At 40.8% G+C, this 17413-nt stretch overlaps 1 non-coding gene across 1 annotated transcript; it reads left to right on the plus strand.

Moving 5' to 3' along the window:
- Window positions 1-11126: 11126 nt before the first annotated feature.
- On the plus strand, window positions 11127-11200 carry trnat-agu (transfer RNA threonine (anticodon AGU)). The gene has a single exon. It is a non-coding gene; the product is annotated as a tRNA-Thr (tRNA).
- Window positions 11201-17413: the final 6213 nt, after the last annotated feature.

Consider the following 17413-nt stretch of genomic DNA (forward strand, 5'->3'; position numbering starts at 1 on the left):
GGAGTATGGGGAAGTAGAGTGTACGGCCCAGTCTGGTGGGTAGGAGAGTTCAGTCCGCACAGACGTCTCTCCTTGGCTCTGCCTTCCTTATGCTCCATCTTACTTTTTTTATCTACCTATACTCTTTCCTACTTTTATATCATTGACACCAATCTTAACCCTTTGGCTCCAACTTGGAAACCACCAGACGCCACTATCTCTTAAGTATGTTCATCAAGGTACTGTAACACCTAGTCCTAAACTGAACTGAACTAGGGCTGTCACTTTTTATTCTAAATTCGACTGTTTGTTCCAACATAGTTAATTTTTTAAACTGTCAAGACCTGTTTAGATTCAAAAGTTACAGTCTATAAGCGCAACAGACCGTTAACAGTAGTTTGCCTTAAGATCCAGCAGAGGGCGCTCTAAAATATCATTATCAGCTTGACCTATTGCATGCCCTCTTAAACTATTGGTAAAGGGGAGGGGGTGTATTCCTGAAGGAGGTCACAGAGGTAGGTAGGGGCTAGAATGTGGAGAGCTTTGTAGGTGAGGAGAAGGTTTTTGTAGCGGATGCGGTATTGTACAGGGAGCCAGTGAAGTTGGATGAGAACAGGGGTGATGTGGTCAGATGATTTGGTGCAGGTGGTGATCCGGGCGGCAGAGTTCTGAATGATTTGCAGTCTGTTGATGAGTTTGGTGGGGAGGCCGGTGAGGAGGGCGTTGCAGCAGTCGATGCGGGATGTGACAAATGAGTGAACCAGGATTTCAGTGCTGGATTGGGACAGTGTTCGGCGGAGTCTGGAGATGTTGCGGAGGTGGAAGAATGCAGTCCGGGTGATGTTTTGAATATGAGGTGCAAATGAGAGGGTGCTGTCCAGAATGACGCCGAGGCTCTTGACTTGAGAGGAGAAGGGTACAGGGAATCCGTCAATGATGATGGGTGGAGCTGGGGTGTGTTGTGACTTGGTGAGGGTGGATTTGGAGCCGATGAGCAGGGCCTCGGTTTTATTGCTGTTTAGCTTCAGGAAGTTCCTGCTCATCCAGCTCTTTTTTTGTTTGCTACAAAAATGGAAGACACTGGCCAGCAAAGCCACCCTGAGCAAACAATAATGACACCAAAGCATCTGAGAAGCAGTATGTATTTTGGGTTCTACACAGTAGATAAAAAGTAATTAAAAAGGCAAGGCTGATTGTCGACTTTGTATAAAGCTGTTGTCTTAGTCTACAACTACAACAAATCAATGGACTCACCTGGAACCAAGTGAGGCGGCACACTCAGCTCCAACAGGTCTCTTGCCAGAAGCACAGAAAGATGCCATCACTTCTAAGATAGCAAGATTATACACCAAGGATATGCAGTCAATTGGTGTTGTTTTGGGAGAGGGGTTTTGGGATCTCATGATTGAACTGAAGCCATGATATTAAGTTCAAGGTCGCACCACAATCTCAAAACACAGTCCATCTGTATGACATCACATGGGAAAACACAAAGACTATATTAAAGAATAAGACTTGAAAAATGTGAGAAATGATGGTAGGTAGGGTTGTTTTCATTTTGTTTAGCAGTTAAGTTGCCCAGGGAGTGGATCTCTGTGCAGTTGGCTCCAATAGCTAATCCACGGGCCTAATTCCTGTTTTAGTTTGGTTCGATCTAAAAGTTTCATTATGGAAAATTGTAGTTTATTTGGAAAGCTTTAGTTTTAGCCTTAACATCTATGGAATTGATGGTCATGAGATTTTGTACAGACCTTCATGATCCCCAGAGGATAATTACTCATGACCTTGGTGATCCTCTGACTTTACCTGTAGTGACACCAACAGGTCAAAGTTTCACTTATCCTGATAAATATTGCAACATATATGAAAGAGATTGGCACAAAGTTTTGTACACATATTCATCATTCACAGAGGATGAATCCTACTGACTTTAGTAATCCCCTGACTTTTCCTCTAATGCCACCATTACCTTCACATTTTGGTTTTAAGTATAATGTTGCTATCATCAATTATCCTGTCTGCTATGATTTATTCAGTTACTGATTATCTTTTTTTTCTGCACACATTTCTCAGCATGTTGTGTTTTCTTTACTGCGATAAGTATGAAGCAAAAAAAAATAATGCCAACAACAATCATCTATGCAGAATGTCAATGAACTGCGGAGGCACTTCTTTTCTCTGCTGATTTGTTGCTCTAGGCCAAAACACTGACACAGTGTTTTCTAAAGCTCCTACAGGTTGCATAATTGCAGAGCAGTTGAGTAAACAAGTGATGCAAAATGTGACAAATTCTCATAAATCCGGTCTCGTGTTCGCTCTCTGCATCCTGAATACATAAACTTGGACAGAATACCAATGTGGAACGTGCAGTAACCAAAGAGCTTCAGTTAAAGTATTAACATTTCCAGTGACAATAAATTACCTGACAACAAAACCACTGGATCTTGAGACTCAAAAATCAATCTGCAGTTAAGTTATTGTTACGTGCAGTAGTTGAGAAGCTGTATCCCAACAAGAGGCATCACTGTGAGCTATGGCCTATGAGCCAATGCCATCAGAGTAAACTGTATATATAGTGTGATCTGAATCAGAGCTCTAGTTAACACAGCTTTGACTGAAGTTGGTCTTGAGAGAAAACATTGTTTGGGCAGGAACTCTTCCTTTGACATGGAAATGCACAAAACTTTTGCCTTAGAGATTTGAAATGCATCTGCCTGGCAGAAGTTCCTGAGAGATGAAGTTTTGATTAAGGGGAAAAAACACGGAGAAACAGTAAAGCATCAACAAAGTTAATGCCATGAAAATTATTCTGTTTGTTTTCTCTATCTAATCATAATGTGTGCTGACACTGAACACTCAGGAGTTGGTGGGTGTTTGTGAAATGTGTTTTGCAAATTTGCAAGGTTTTGATTGCTTTTTGAATCCATGGGGTACAGGGCTGTGACACAATAAGAGAGGTGGATGTGAAGTGGAGAAAATTTCAAGTTTTGCTGTTCTTCAGGTAATCATATTAATAGTATTCAATGTTATCAGTTTTTAGAAGGACACTTGTGACATTCAACCAACTTTCATTAGAACAGTGTGGGTAGTATGTGTAAATGAAGTGGAATAAACTTATCTCCATCTTGCCAGCGCCCAGATCTCCCTGCTCACCACCCAAATCAAATCTGCTGGATGATACATTTCACATCATTTGGCAGATTTTTGCTGGCTGTAGGTCTGCTGCTCAAACTATAGATTGTACCTCTGCATTAGGACACAAAGAGTATAGAGATGGATTAAGATGAGGTAGAGCCACTCCCCTGTCTTTCTCAAATTCAGACAAAACTCAGATTAAACAGAAGTTTTACCATTTGCTGATCAAATAAAAACCCAAATTCTGTTAATGCATTGCCTGTTTCTTGCCTAAAAGGTTTATAGAAACATATTTTAGTAGGGGTGGGGTAAAAAAATCGTTGCAGCATAGTATCGTGATATTTTGCGTGGCAATATTATATAAAATAAAATAAAATAATATAATAAGTATCAATCTTTTATTATATACATCATTAATTTATGCAAATACACATTAAATACAACTTTTTGTACTAGAAAAAAATCAATTGCTTTTTCAGTCCACTAGATGGTGCTAATGTTTTTTTTCCTGGTGAGGTCAGCAGAGATCTCAGTCAGCAGCATTTGGTAGGAAGATGGAGGCACCAGAGACAGAAATCAGAGACATGCCATCTGTGTTAAAATCAAATGTCTGGACTTGTTTTGGATTTTTTTAACACGGGTAGAAAGAAGGACTTGGATATGACACGTGATATGTAAGCAGTGTCATATGAGAATTAAATACACCGGGAATACAACGAACATGAGGGCTCACCTCACACTCCACCATCCAGAGATAGCGTTCGCTGCTGACAGCCAAGCTAATGCTAAACCTGCTCCGCTGAAAACTAACTAACAACGGACACACTAATCTTGACAAAACTACCACCCAACTCTGAGAGAGCGAAAGAAGTAGCACAGTCCATCACCTACTTCATGTGTAAAGATCTGCGTCCATACAGCGTTGTTGAAAACAAAGGCTTTTGTTGCTAAAAACAATGAAACTCCAGTAAGTGACTCTGTCCCAACATTTTTTCACCAACACAGCTTTACCCAAGCTCTACAGAGAGGTAAAGCATAAAGTTGAGAAATCTTTGAGTACAGCAGGAAGGGTGGCATTAACTTGTGACGTTTGGAATTCAAGGTCAGTGGATTCATATTTGACTATAGCCCCTTTTACACTGCCAGATTTTCTGCAAATGTCCGACCGATTTACCGGCCAGCTGCAAGCGTTTATACACATAGAGGTGGAAAGGCGAGGTGATCCAAGGCGCCCAATTTTCCACCTCGTAGGGTAGTCATATTGGTGGAACCCTTTAGTTTAAACAGACTGAGGCGGCCTTCCGTAACAGGAGGGGCTGTTGAAGACTTGTGGGAGGAGCTGTTGATGACGCCGCACGTGCAAGCCACTGGCGGTCACGTGCAAGCCACTGGCGGTGGATAAACAGGAAACAGCTGATAGCAGGAATTAGCAAGCAGCTATAGTAAGAGGGAAACACAAACCTGACAGACACTGTAAAGATGAGCAACTGAGGAGACAAGGAATAGCGCGCCCTCCTTGCACGCGCAAACGAAGACGCCATTAACCGTCAGAGCACTGGGACGGTGAAGAACGGGCCGACTTACGAGAATCGCCATCTGACTACCGCCGCCTGACTAGCCGCGGCTTTCCTCCCACGTCACTGTTTATGTCACACGCTGAGCTACATATTTTGTTACTTGCTCAGGCCCCCCATTGCCCCGAAAAAGGCACATTCTGTATAAACAAAAGTAGGTAGGCGGCAATTTTCCACCCTCCCTGATTTTGTTTTTATACTGCCAATGCTGAATAAAGACTGATTGGGCTTTCCTGCAAATTTGCACAATTCCTATCTAAAAAGGGCTTATATGTGTCCCACTATTCAGTTAGTGTGACACATGCATGTTAAAGGGAAATTTCGGTTTATTTCAACCCGTCTCCTATCGTCCTAAATTTGGTTCAAGTGACTAGTGACATACAGATAATAGTTAGCATGTTAGCCGTTAGCCTAGATACAGCCGTAGCGTCAGACCTGTTAAAACGTAAGTGAACGGGCATCCTTTCACTCCTCCTCCGTTCAGGCGACCGTCCGGTTCTGCCTTCCCGCTGTTGCTGCTTGTTCAGGCACTTATCCTAACGATATGAGGCAGGTTTTGTGGAAAAAAAGCTTGTTTAGTGGACTAACTTTGCACTTGAAGGTTGCCCGTTCACTTACGTTTTAACAGGTCTGACGCTACGGCTGTATCTAGGCTAACGGCTAACGGCTAACATGCTAACTATTATCTGTATGTCACTAGTGACTTGAACCAAATTTAGGACGATAGGAGATGGGTTGAAATAAACCGAAATTTCCCTTTAAGTGTTTCGTCACATGCTTGATCTGGCCTTACAGAGGCCGTTAAATCTGCCAACAGTTCAGTTTGTCAGGTGTGTGCAGCATTTCTGACAAGTTTTATGACGGTGTTGTTGGAAAACAAGGTAATAAATTGCAATATATTGTATCGCAATACTCAACATATCACAGCATCGCAGTACTATTGTATCGTGACCAAAGTATTGTGATAACACCATATCATGAGTCCTCTGGCTATTCCAGCCCCTATATTTTAGTACATTGTTTAGCTGTATGAGAGTTTGTGGACAGAAGTGGGCCGTACTGTCTCCTGTATTGTGTAAACAGGCTGAAAAAGGTCAGATCAAATGGTAAAACTGGACAGTGCTGATCAGATAATATAGTCAGCCGCCATACTGCTATGGGACATGAAACTTGCATTATGTCACCCACCAGCGGTAGAGTTTATTGGTCTGGTGCGACACAGTGCATTCTGGTAGTTGTAGGCTTTCTTCCTCTAGAGCAAAAGCAAATGCTACAGCCCTTTTTCTGTTTTCTCTGGTAATGTAACACCAATTTTACAGGTAGGTCTATTTTCATCTACTGCGTAGAGTTTTATGAACATACAATCTTTCATGCAGTGAAATACTTCTTTATATCTTGGTTTTATACTTATGCTGTTTGTGATTTTTTTTTTTTGCACAGTGTGTGTGTGGCATTGTGGAATTTGTATTGATAACACTATCACATGGATCTCAGCAGTATTATTGCGGTTATATCTTGGCAAGAATGGGAACACTGTGTTTTATGCCTGTCAGTGTGGCAGCTGTTTGAAGCTTTGACGTCAACTGTGGGACATGAATAGGCACTCCAGACTTCACAGGTACACGTTTGTTCAGCATGCCGAACTGCAAAGTGCGAAGGAGTCCAGACAGAGGTTGTGATTGATCAAATAATAAGAACCAACAGAGTCTTCTTCAGAGAGCTCTATCGAGACATTGGCTTCTATTTATGTGCTTTCTGCATCAAGATTACGATTACGACGGCTTTTACTGATGTGAAGTAAAACTGTCAGAATGGATTGTTCATTGACGCCACAAGGAAAGTTAAATTTGATTGTCTCTCTCTAAACATCTGTTATGTGAGATTAAACTGGCACCCTCACACACTGACATCAGGAAGAAGAGTGACATATCCAGTCAGGAGAAGAACATTAGCATGCTGGTCGCTGCTACGGATCACAGCGTTCTCAGTCGCTGATGAATTGCCTGGTGTCCCAGTCTCTAGTCCTCTCCCTCCCAGAGGGCCAGTTTCTCACAGGCTTAGCCACCTCCCCCAACCACACCACTATTTTGCTTTGAAATGCCTTCGTCAAACTTTAATTTGTATGGAAATAGACATGCTGTGTCCCAAGATAAAGTCTGCATTTTGCAGAAAAGTTCGGAAAGGCAGAGAAATAAACAATTTCCTTAGTAAAGTGACCGTGTAAAGAAGAGACTGTGTGGGCCATTGAGCAAAATTAGAGTGTGGTAACTGAATGTGAACTGAAAAGAAAGGGGTGTGTGAGGGGAGAGATCATGGATATTTTTTTTCTGGAGGGCTGTCTAAGCTCTAATGTGTGCCAAGGACATCACCTGCAGATGCAAATTCAGTGCCTTTTTTTAATCTCCCGTGCCCTCCTCTCCAAATCCACTTTAATAGGAATTTGGTGGAGAGGACCTAACCCTATGCACAACTTTGTCTGTGCATGGGAATAAGCTAAGCCCTCATTTTTTATCTGAGAATGGGCCTTGATATTACTCTGTATTCAAAAGATTTTCAAAGTCTCTCACTTTTTTTCTCTCACGCACATATGCGCACACAGACCAACATTCCGAGAAGGATATCAACCTAGATCACCTTGACATAGTTTTAGTCCTCAGAAGAAATTCAGAGGGCCACAGATAAACTACTTAAACGTACAAAGAGAGGACTGCACATGTTTTTAAATGTGAAACTTTCCGGAAATCGTTTAAGCCCACTTGGCAAAAAGTATCAGCAAGTATACTGCTCACTCCAGATAACAGAATGATGTATTCATTATATCAGCATGCCCTTGGGTAAGATAATATAGAAATAGAAGTGAATGCCTTTCTTTTCTCGCTCATCCACCGTGAGCTGGGAGCTTCGCAGACAGCTATCCCAAAATACTGGAGGGATACAGGAGAGAACACACACACTCAGGCATGCAAATTCGCACACGCACGTACGTGCATCAACAAATACACACACATTTCAACATCTCCCGGGCTTGGCGTGTGGATAAGCATTCTTGCTTTTATCTCTGGAGTACCTTCCCTCTTTGGGGAGAGCTACCCGGTCTCATGGTGAGCAGCTGAGCCAGAAGACTGGTGTCAGAGCACTGAGGCAGAACAATGATATGACATGGCAAGCTACCTTGTCACCTGAAACAGGGACACACAGAGAGACAGCTGCCACCAGACACTGGAGCCAGTGTACCAGCGGCCTGCTGAGACAGGGGGTAAGGGCCCTCCTAGACATGCATATATGCATATGATTTCCAACATGCTTGCATATGATCACACATGGCACACAGCATGCTAGGACATGTCTAATCATGTATGTCAAACAGATACAAACCACAGACAGATACAGGCACACAGGGAAGAGAAGGAGACAGAAGACAAGATGGTATGAGCAGCATGAATAGACCGATTAAAGAAAGTCATGGGATTTAAGCACTGAAGCAACCGTAGCAAGAGAAGAAAAACAAATTGTCTAATTGTCTAACTGCACAGTTGTACAGGATGCCATTCATGCACTCTTTGCATAAGACGGGGCTCCCATTGATGTTCAGTGACAATGATGAAAAGAAGTTGTTTATTCAGAAAACGTCTGCTTTGAGCGAACTCTGTGTGGCCATATCTCCACACCAACAGAAAGCAGGGTAGCGACATTAGAGGCTGTTGTCACAAATCCAATCATTCAAAGAGGGCACAGCATGGCGCTGAGGCTCACTTCCTTAGTGTTGTAGAAACAACAAGGATGTCTTGAAGTTTTATTACCCACACAAAATGTACCCCCCATAATTGAACCATACTTTGTACCAAAGATAGGAGAATGCCATATGCAGGGCAAGAGTCACTAACAGAGGCGGATGCAGCATTGGTAGGGTTTTATTTGCTAGACTCACTTCGTTACCTTCACAGTCAAGCTCGAAGAGAGGCCAAAACCACAAAGTCTCTTTAATAGATAGTAAAATCCTCTACTTTTTTCACAGGAAACTGAAAAACACAGGTGTTAGTCATCCATTAATCACAATGTTGGTGCCTTGATCCCTGGCTCCTCTTTGCTGATTTTCAACCAGCTCTGTGTCATAACAATGCGGGTAGTATGTGTAAAAGAACTGTGATAAACTTCCCTTCATCCATCTAGCCAGATGGTAAAATAAATCAGGTTAAAAGGGTGACTTCTGACATGACACTGTACCATATCAGTACATTTTCACATGGATGATAAAAGGAAAATGAAACTATAGCCAATTTGTACCACGTACTATCACATGCAACTATTATTCCCCTGTGTTTGCTGTATTAGTAACACCCTAAATTCTCAACCCCCACCAGGCCAGGGTGTTTCAGAATAACACTGGCACAAAACAGACAATGAAACAAGCTGCATTCGAGCTGAAAGCTATCAATTAAAAGGCAATTAGTTCAGTTGAGCTCAGGGGGAATGCCGAATTGCTCAGGTTCCTCCGTTTCATCAAAATCTTGTGATGGCTTATTAGCATCAAACAATTCACTCAAAGTAAAGTTGATTCGAAAGTGTATGGCAGTGAAAAGCTGGGCGAGACAAATAATGAACAGGGCTGACAGAGAGAGAGCAACAGCAGACAGAATTTAATAAAGGTCAGCAAGGCACCGAGTTAGAGGCCGGAACATTCCTTACATGCATTTTTATGTGAATTAATTTGAATCTTTTCGGCTTCCTGCTTGAAGGACAAAAGTTTTCCACGACTCCCCTCATGTATTCTCATTATTAGTTGGAACAAGGAGGAATTGAAAACCGCTATTTATTATAGTGAAAAAGAACAGATTTAAATCACTGTTTCAGAACATGGTCCAGCTCAAGCAGGAGCAAACCTAAGGAGAACTCATCGGTGCATACACAGTATAGTATATTACCTGAAATGGAATTGACAGATTGACTTCAACCGCCATGTACACTTTATCAGCATGAGGCCAGTGATTAGAAAGCTGGTCCCACTGGATCAATATGCTCAGGCTCCATATAATTTGCTTGGCCCTTACCTTTTCTCATTCAGCAGGCCTACAGCAGTAATAATGGCCAGTGATGGCATGCTTTAAAACCGTCAAAATGGACGTCGGCTTATATGGTGTCACAATCTCTGTTTAATGATGATATCATACTCTGCTGAACATTGTATTACAGCCAAGACTCATGCTGAGGCTGGTAGATGAACAAGTTGGAATACACTGATGATGTTGACCTTTGTAGGGTGACCTGTCACAGATGAACCTGCAGATATAATTGGCGCTGCATGGCCAAAGTCGATGAGAGTCGACCTGCTGAGGAGGATGCATGTTATAAATACAATACTGCCATTAAAGGCCTGTTATGTGTACCCAAGTTATTCTTAGTAAACAAGATACCTTTCCCTGCAGCCATCAATCCACACGAATTCATACAGACAATAGTTTCATTTTGCTGAAGAAAAAAAACCCTCTTAGAGTGTCCAATTTAATATTATTTTGTCAAGCAAAGTCAATTGATGCTATGGTAATGGCTTGGCCCCTTGCTACTTGCCTATTCTTCATGAAGGGGGTGGTTGGCCACAGGCCATGGCTAAGCTTGTAGCTCATTTTCACAGGCCAAGCCAGGGGGAAAATTGTGTGCCAACTAATAAAGACTCAAGGTGCCGCAGCAGAATCAATAAAACTGGACAAATGGCTGCATTTGGATATGCATTAGTCTGTGACAGTGCAACCTCAATCAACTTTTACAAATGAACTGATGGTTTTGCAGACATACGATGCTGTATTGCCTAATACAGGCGCCACAGTTGTACTTTTTTCAAGGGTCATTGCTATTATGTCATATTTGCATGGATGATTTGAATTCCTTACGCTGGAAGTTTCATTAAGAAGCTGAGTCACCACACTGTTCCAGTTTCAGCCCTCTTGCTTGTCTGTCTTTTTATTGAGCACAGGTAGGACTGGGGGCGTGAAAGCCAGTCATTAGAAGTTGGAGGAGTTCACAGTGACTTTGAGTGGGAGATGATACGTACATTTACATACTGCACACTACCGGTTTAATTCAGTTTTCAACATGTCATCCTGGTTTTAATGAGATTTTTTTTTGTGCCCCTACTTTTGAGAATGTACTTCAGTTTTTTTTGTCAGCGCCATTAACATAATATAAATGTGGTGACATTAATATCATGTCAAGACAAAGAAATTAGCTGCCAAACTGGCATCAAAAAAGGTAGAGAAACTGATATAAATACACACTTTAAAGAAAAATTGTAACACAAAGAACAACACACTAACAAAAATAACTTTTTGTTAGACCACAGAAAGGTAAGATTGAATACCCCTCTATGCTACTACCATCATATCTGAAAATTGAAATTGCTTACTAGGATGTAATGAGATGTAAGTGGGTCAATCTTTTGTCAGTGGCGCTGTGGCTTAGTTGGTTAAAGCGCCTGTCTAGTAAACAGGAGATCCTGGGTTCAAATCCCAGCAGTGCCTCAATCAGTCAACATAACTTTACATCTTAAAGCGGATGTACTTGTGTGCAGCATCTCTCTGCTGTTCTAAGCATTTGTGGTTATGTGGTTGTTTGTCTGTGTCACAGCAATTACACCTCCAAAGCACGAGTCAACAGTGGGGTTTCTGTCTATACAGTTAAGTTGATTCAAAACACGTCAAACATGGCTTAATAGCAAGAATTTCAAACACAAGTACACAAATCAGCTTCACTATAACTCGCAACATTCATAGACAAAGCACTCGTCTTTATCTGGACACATTTTTCCCACAAATACAACATGATAATGTTTTTAGCACAAGCCTATGGCATTCTACATTGTATAAACTAGCCTAGTGACTGGGAAAAATCACACAGTGGGGGCTTTATTGTCTTCACAATTTATTGTTTCATTTCTGTGAAATGAAAGTGAATAAAAGCTTTGTTACCACTGAGGGAAATGGTTTCAGCTTAGAAAAATAGCCAGGGAGTCCGCGTCACCGCGACGTTTAGTTACATTTCTGAGGAGGTGCATGTTAAGCTATGGCGTAGGATATAGCGTCAATTAGACGCAGAAGTATAAATCCTGCTTTATCCTACAGATGACTGGTTGGTCCACAATGTTTTTCCCTACAGTAATTACTTCCTGTGTGGCAGTTATCTTTTTGTCCTATTCATACAAATGTGCACTCAGTCACTCAATGATATCTTGATTTTTCCATCCTAGCATCAGATACAATCACAATAATTAGTCTTGCAGCTTGTACAGACATAATTGAATAATTTAATTTACATGGCATTGATGTCCAAGTGTCGGCTTTATCAAAAACACCAAAGTTCAGTGATTTAATATAGTGTGAAACCACAATGTTGACTTGCCACAAATGAATGCTCCCATGAAAAAATCTGCAATCATGATTCTAAATAAGTGTATTTATTTTGTTTTTTTACGTTGGAGAAGAAAACTTAAAATACAAAGAATGTGAATCATTCTTTCCCTCTTAGTAAAGTTTCAAAACTTCTCTCTGTGTCTTCATTTTTTTTTCCAGGTAAAGTCCCTTAGTCTGAAATTTTAATTAATGCTCATTACTGTCACTTTACTTTGTAGTCTAACTCCAAAGGGACTTATGCTAGACAAATAGTACAGTGTGTGAACCTATGAGTTAATATCATGGTTTTTTATGTCTCCTAAAAAAAGTATTCATCTACACATCCAGCTCTACAAATAATTAAAACACAGGCATGATGGCATGGAGAGGTTATTTTTGGTGAACCTATCAAAACTAATGGAACTGGTCTGACAGTACTTTAATTAATTTTCTTATGTGCTAAAATAACAAGTTAAACTCTAACATGTTCCAGTCTTTTCTTTGTCCTGTAAGTAACTTGTTTTATCTTCCACTATTTGGTCAACTCTTATGACCTCCAACATTGACGCAATTATCTGTTCTTCGTGGAAAATGATCTTCTTTGCTTCTGTGCCCAGAAACTTTTAATCAAAAGAGAAACAACACTGACATGTTTTTCTTTTGTGTCTACTGTTACAAATTTCTCTCAGAGTTTAGGTTGTGTTCATCCAATTATGCCGCAACACACCATAGAGCAGCTACAGGATTCCAATCATGCATTTCTACATTTGTTTTGAAGAAATGTAACAATCTGCATTTGAGTTAATAATGTCATTTACTTTGGATATTTCACTGTTTTATTTATACGGTGCTCTGAGATCAAAAACGCTAAAGTGAAACAGGTTGCTGTCCCTGGAAAGGTTTCTGTGTTTGCCTGTGGGCGGATATACAGAGTCATGTTTTCTTTTTACGCCCTTGTTTCCTTGAACCTATATTTAAAGGCCAGTGTGTAGGATTTAGTGGCATCTAACGGTGGTGTTGCAAATACTGAAACTTCTCCCATGTGCCAAGCATGTAGGAGAACTATCGTGGCTGATGAGAAAACGCTAATGTCTCTATCTAGAGCCAGTGTATGATTTGTCCGTTCGGGGCTACTTAAGAACAACGAAGGGGACTTAACGGCTCATTCTAAGGTAAGGAAAACTCATCAATTCTTATTTTCAGGTGATTAGAAACTAATGAAAACATAGTTATAATTATTATATGCCCTTTCTGCCAATACATGCCTCTAAATCTTTTTAATTTGTAATGATTCATACAACGATATTATACTGTCATTTGAAGGCCAGGTTGGCACCTTGAGCTTTTGCTTAGAACAGTTTTCACGGTGTGGCATGGCGCGCTAGCCTGCTGGGGTGCCACTGCCATTGAGGAGTACAGTTGCCATGAGGAAGTGGTACTTGGTCAGCAATGGTGTTTGGGTGGGTGTAGCATGTCAAGTGGCATCCATACGAATGCCAAGACACAAGGTTTAATGTAGTAGTTTTAATGTTTTGGCTGTTTGGTGTATATTTCTTTTGGTTATCTATAGTTTTCTATATTTGTATTGTTTTATTAGTCTTTATTAGTTTTCAGTGACCTGTTAGGTTTGACTGATTAATTTCACCGTTCTTATACATTACATATGGATGCTATCTATGCCTGTGGTACTACATTTTGTTTTGAATTTAACCCACATTCAGGGAGGTTTGGTGTACATGTTCCAGCGACTTCAAAGCAGGATCCCCATATGGACAAACTCTTTCATTTCTTGCCTGCCTAAGGCCTCACCAGGCAGCGAGACAGGTGAAACTGGGACCAGCCACAGCACCAGAAAGACGGCTTGTTATGGTCACACAGCAGAAAGGAAAACTCAGAGCTTTCTACTGATTCTGGGGATGGATGCATTTTAGAGAGACTTCAAATATTATATCTACTTAGAGTGCAGTACTCCATGTGATACATCACTTTGGTGAACCATTTGAAGAGTTTTATTCCAGATCTGATATCTGAGGAGGTGGCATCTCTCTGTTCTGCCTGAGAGGAGTGCCACTCCAGTCCCTTTCCTGAGTGGCAGCTTGCTCCAGTTATATTATGAGTCTTAGATGTGGTGTCTGTGTAGTGGCAGGGGGTGTGCCTCTAAAGCAGGAGGGCAAACTCTGAGCGAGATAAAATCTGTGTTATGAAAGTTAGTTTTAATTAGCCGATACACTGTTGGGTTATCCAGTCTAAATGCATTGTAGCCATATCTTATTTCATTAAAAAGTACAATATTGCCCTCTGAAAAGTAGTAGAGTAAAAGTGTAAAATAATATGAAATTATAAGTATCTCAACTTCGACTTCAAGTATCTTAAGAGGAAAAAGGTCAACAAGTTTGACTCTGGAGACTGTGGTTTATGTCTTCAGTCAATGAAAGCTTCTTTTTATCCATGCAGTAGCTTTAGTTACCAAACCTTATCAAACCTTGACCACAGTGGTGGCAGAACAGCAACACTCACATGAGCTGTTCACCGTGTGAAATAAACGCTGCCACCACTGGATGTCTATGTGGCGTATGCTATTAAGAAGCCTGCACTCACTGAAAAATGACCACATAGGTCCATTGTGTAAACAGCTTATTACGACCCTTACTTACGTTAATTGTAAGGTGGCACCCTCTAGTGGCAGGAACGGACGTGATGTGATGTAATATAAAAAGTGACAAAGTCTGTGTAATGTTGTGTTAATATTGAAAAAGACCATATACAGTAGGGTGGGTGGACATCTCGAGTATTATGTTGACATCTTTTAATAGCAACGTAGCCTAGTATGCTAGTATGTGTAGCATTCTACGCTAGTGTATGTAACATGACATATATCATGTTACATTAGTGACAGAAGTAGTTAATGCCAAGCCATGATCCTAAACCTAACCAGTTTTAGAGTGGAAGAGCGACCGTTTCATGACATTAAGGACTTGTTTTAAAATGTGACCGCTAGAACGGTAATATAAATAGTTTTGGGGGCTGTGATATAAGTCGTTTTGGAAGTCAGTGGAAATCAAACTATTCTGTTGTTTAGGTATGCGAGAACATTGAGAGTAAATGATTGTAAATTTGTACAAATATTTGATCATTCTCAAACATACATGTGATAAAATGTGTAACACATAAACTGACTAAGACAAATACTAGTGAGCTTACAAGGATACTTTTCAAAAATATGTCTGTTTGCAGTTATTGATATTTATTATGAAAATTAATATACATACTCAGGGGAGTTGATGCTGGAGGGTGATGGCTCCTTAATATCTTTACAGATGTAAAATATTTTCTATCAAAGATAAACATCAATATCTTGTAGTCCATTTTAGCATATCTTTAAGCTGACTGGATCCCAACACCCAACTGTGTGCGTTCAAAATACTTTGATTTATTTACAGTGAGAGAATATTCATTTATAACAAAGTCAATTTAAACAGCTGAGGGAAAATTTCCACTTCATGGGAAAACAAATCAGAATTTATGAGACATTAAAAATGCTTCTGCAAAATTAACACACTCAAAATATTCCAGAAGATGAGCTGGCTGCCTCGTTACATGTTGTGACTTTGCATCTCTCTTTCCTCAATGCATGGATGAGCAGATGAATAAGCTCCATGCCTAATTTACAGATGATTTCTCCCATTAATCTGCAGTCTGCAGATGTTGTTAATTTATTTTACTCCTCTAACCTCCTGTTGTCGCAGCTGTTGGGGGTTGGGAAGGGGAACTTTGTTCGTATATGTGTGACTGGGAGTGTGTTCGTGAGTGTATACAGTACATATGTACGGTCTATGAGAGCATATGGAGGTGTTGTGCGTGTGTGTGTGTGTTTGTATATGTGGATTTGTGCCAACGCAGCGTGGTGTTAGGGCAGTGGAACAGGTGGAGCACCAAGTGAGACATGCACAGCAAGCAAAGCCAGTTACATCTCTTTGAACTGCAGCCACTGCAGGACGTGACCAGACTCCATCTCTGCCAAATTGTACACGCACAACTAAGTGAGACTGTGTGTGTCTGTGTCCAGAGGTGTGGATCGGGGTCATGTGATACTGACACCAGTAAGACTCGGGCTACAAATCTGATGAGTTGCAACTGGACTTTCAGTTTAAGTCCATGGATTTGTGACCTCACTTGCACTTTAGCCTTGTGACTGGAAACTACTTCGCCCACACATGGGTGTGCACCGTGTCTCTTAAATGTCTTCCTTGTTGTTCTTCAGTCCCATAAAATTATATTTTATTTTCATCAATGGAAATCACATCTCTGCAATCAGTATATACATGAGCATTTGTCTCTCTGCTCAGAAACTGGGCGTACTGTATGTACAGATTGATTGAAGACAGCTACAGATGGAGAAACCAATATGTTTATTTCTGTGTGTGTTTGTGCACATACAGTATTTTTATCAGATGGAGAATGAAACAAACTGTGACGATCTCATTCAGTTTATTGAGTTTCATTTTTAGATTCTCTGATCACTCTCTTGATAGCACTAAAATGAAAACTTCATTTGGTGAAGAACTTAAGAGAATTTCACTTTTTCAGAGGACGTTCATTTACAGTGGCAGTCACCTTCTATGAGCTGATGGCAAACATCAGCAACATGCACAAACTAAACAATCCCTTTTAGATCATTTAATCATAACATAAAAGAGTCATGCAAGATCCTCACTCATCTACCTCCAGAGGATTTTTCCAGCTGTTTCCACTCTGTTATGACGTTGTTAGATAGCAATGGTGTTTGTTTTCACTTGTTAAAATCTGAAGTGACTATACCTTTCAACTTAAAGGAGCTGTATATGGCATTCAAGTCATATCTATGCTTCAGAGTCTGAGTTGGGATTGTCTGCACACGGTTCTCAACATGGATGTGGCTGAGCCAGCACCTAGCACCTAACAGTGCTGACAAAAGAAACAGTGGTAGCACTGGCAACACTACTAACAGAGCTAACATTGTTAACCTAGGAGGAAACCGGAGAGTGTGTCCTACACTTCCGAGATCACGCCGTCCAGTTATCAGCAGTAATGAGCATATTGCAGAGCAGTGGTGATTAGCTAGCCAGAGAAGCTCGGATTATAACACAGAGGTAGCGTGACCTCACTCTCTGCTCAAGGTGCCATTACTCCACTATACAGACCCTTTTACTATTAGTAAACAGTATGACCTTTTTTGGTGGGCGGGTCTTAGCTGGAGGCAAAACAATGCTCCACAGATATTAGCTAGCATTAGCTAGCAAGTTCTGTTGGCTTGTTTCGACAATGGCATAAGATGATACATGTGGTGCATTCAGAAATACTCATTCC

The sequence above is a fragment of the Epinephelus moara genome, chromosome 3, assembly GCF_006386435.1.
Source record: "Epinephelus moara isolate mb chromosome 3, YSFRI_EMoa_1.0, whole genome shotgun sequence".
Lineage (NCBI taxonomy): Eukaryota > Metazoa > Chordata > Actinopteri > Perciformes > Serranidae > Epinephelus > Epinephelus moara.